Below are 3,122 nucleotides of genomic sequence, written 5' to 3'. Positions count from 1 at the left end.
CTGGCCAGGCCGCCGCAGTGCCGTTTTGCAGCTCCGGTGAAAATGCCAGATGGGCTCGGCGAGCGTGGCTCCGTGGTTGAGCATCGAACTATGAGCCAGGCGGTCACGGTTTGATTCCCAGTCACGGCACCTGCCTGAGTTGCAGGCTGGATCCCCAGTAGGAGGCCTGCAGGAGGCAGCCGAACCATGATTGTCTCTCCTCGTTGATGTTTCTATCTCTCTCTCCCTCTCCCTTCCTCTCTGACATCAATAAAAATGTAATAAAGAAAAGGAAAAAGCCAGACGGAGACCCACGTGGGTGTCAGCAGCCCAGGAGGTGAGCCCAGCGCCTCCAGCTTAGCAAGCGGCCGCTGTCCTTCCAGTCGCTCATGGCCAGAGCGTCGGTGTCACCCTCTGCCCTCCCCGGACCTGGCCATTCAGCGCGTCGCTGGGGACACGCAGACGTGGGCTGCCCCGTGGGCGGTGCTCAGGGCAGACTTACCTGAGGTGCTGCAATTCAGCAAAGCGCTCAGGCGACGAGGGCACGACCCAGGCAGCCTGCAGGGCAAGTGACCCGGGCAGGGTCAGCCGTGCAAAGGCCCTGGGGCAGGACCGCGCATGTGTGTCCGCCCGGACCCGGGGCCGAGCAGGCCAGGGTGGCTTCCGGGCCGTCGCAAGGACTTCACTTGTCTCCAGGAGAATGAAGAGCAGAGGCCGGACCCGGCCTGAGGTCTCAAAGGCCCACCTGGCTCGGCGTGAAGGTCAGCAGCGCAAGCAGACAAGAACCTCCTGGGCGGGAGGCGCTGGGACGAGGCCGGATGGCAGGTTTGGACCAGGTGTGGCCTCCTGCTCAGCTCACTGCAGGCCGCTCGGCACCTGGAGCAGGGCCGGCCGAGCGGCTGCATCCTCCTGTAGCTCGTTTCCGAACGGGCAGGGCCTGGGCAGCTTTAAGCAACAGAAGCTCGCTGTCTCCCCGTCCGGAGGCGCGAGCCTGAGGTCCAGGTGCCCAGGCTGCCGGTGCCAGGCAGGTCCTGCCACCCCGCTACCCTCCGGGGCTCCGGGGTCCATCCCGGGCTGGTGGTCCTGCCTGTGTGCCCCACTCCTTTCTTTTCTTTCTTTTTCTTTTTTCTAAATATATTTTTATTGATTTCAGAGAGGAAGGGAGAGGGAGAGAGCTAGAAACATCCATGATGAGAGAGAATCATGGACCGGCTGCCTCCTGCACACCCCGCACTGGGGATCCAGCCCGCAACCCGGGCATGTGCCCTGACCGGAATCGAGCCGTGCCCTCCTGGTCCATAGGTGGACGTTCAGCCCCTGAGCCTCGCCGGCGCATGATGAGAGAGAATCATGGACCGGCTGCCTCCTGCACACCCTGCACTGGGGATCCAGCCCGCAACCCGGGCATGTGCCCCGACCGGAATCGAGCCGTGCCCTCCTGGTTCATAGGTGGACGTTCAGCCCCTGAGCCTCGCCGGCGGGGCGCTACTCCCTTCTTATAGGGACACCCGTCCCTGGGTTTAACCACCACCACCTCCCCCCGCAAGCCCAGAATGACATCTTGAGATCCTTCAGCTGGTCACATCTGCAAAGACCCTTTTCCCAAATAAAGTCACAGCCGCAGGTCCCAGGGGTAGGACGGGGCACGTCTTTGTGGGGAGCCTCCATTCAGCTCTCCACCATGGCCTTCGGGGGCCCCGGTTACAACTCTGGCCTCGTCTCCCACACTGGCCCCCTCCCCCCGGCTGCAGCCTCTGCCCAGGGTCCCCGGGACCTGCCTCATCCCCCCTCCAAGAGACCTCACGGCCCTCACCCCCTCCAGCCTGCACCCCAACGCCACTCTCTCCCTGAAGCCCCGCCCCTAAAAAGAGCACCCCTGCCCTGGCTGGAGCGGCTCAGTTGGTGGAGCCTCGTCCCCTGCACCAAAAGGTTGTGGGTTTGATTCCCAGTCCGGGCACATGCCCAGGTTGTGGGTTCGATCCCCAGGAGGGGTGCATGCGGGAGGCCACTGATGGAGGTTTCTCTCTCTCTCCCTCGCCCTTTCTCTCTCTCTAAAACCAATGAACACGTATCCTCGGGAGAGGATTCAAACAAGAGGTGCACCCCAAGATTTCCCTCCATGACACTGAGCCTGCGGCGCCCTGCACGTGGGGGTGCCCGTCCCGCATGCAGGTGGCTGGCTGGAGCTCGGGGTGAGCTGAGAGTCTGCAGGGCAGGGAGAAGGAGGAAGAATATCGGGGACACCGTTGGGCCAAGCAGAGTGGGGGTGGGGCAGCAGCGGCCTGACGGGGACCCAGGCTCATGCAGGAGGGCTGGCGAGGGGACAGCGATGCCCAGGGCTGCTGGGGACCAGTGGAGATCAGGGTGTGGTGGGGGCTGCAGCAAGGTGAGGAGGCTGCCCAGGGAGGCCCTGGGTGAGGGGAGGCCCTGGGTGGGGCGGGCCGGGTGCTGGTGCTGGAGAGGGCGTGGTTGGCACAGAGCTGAGAGGAAGGGAGACCCTGAGCCCAGCATCAGGGGGTCCTGGGAGGGGGCAGGGCCGCGGTGGGCCTCCGAGGGCGGGTCCTGCATGAGGCGTGTGGGAGAGAAGCTCCACTCTGGTCCAAGGGCTGGACTGAGGGTCCTGAGCCGGGCCCACGCCCCTGAAGTGCCTCCGATCATCCCACGGGGGGTGGGGGGTCCAATACTGCTGGGTCCAGGGCCCTTCGCCCACCCGGCCCCCAGACCTCGCCTGCCAGGCCCCTGCCTGGCCCAAGAGCTGCACAAGCCCCCCACTCTCTCTGCCCCCTTCCAGCCCCTCATCAGTGTCAAGGCTGACGTCACCGCCTCCAGGCAGCAACATGGCGGCCCCTGTGGATGTCACCCCAGACCCCAGAGGACTGGCTTGAAAAGGGGCACAGCCCCCCAAAGCTGCCGGGACCCGGGTACAGCCTCCACCGCCTTGGCCCCGCCCCCGCTGCCCCTCTCCCCACAGTGGGAACACCTGCTGAGGCCGGAGGTGGGAAGGGGCAGGTCAGGCCTCCAGCACCCTGGATGCCAGCCTCGCCGTAGGGGTGCCCGCCTCGCCGTAGGGGTGCACGCAGCAGGGGAACCAGCCCCAGTCAGGACCCCCAAAGGCCAGAGTGGGCAGGGAGGGGCTTCCAGTG

This window comes from Myotis brandtii, unplaced genomic scaffold (assembly GCF_000412655.1).
Source record: "Myotis brandtii unplaced genomic scaffold, ASM41265v1 scaffold940, whole genome shotgun sequence".
NCBI classification, from domain to species: Eukaryota; Metazoa; Chordata; class Mammalia; order Chiroptera; family Vespertilionidae; genus Myotis; species Myotis brandtii.
The sequence above is the reverse complement of the archived record's forward strand: the minus strand, read 5'-3'. Positions refer to the sequence as shown.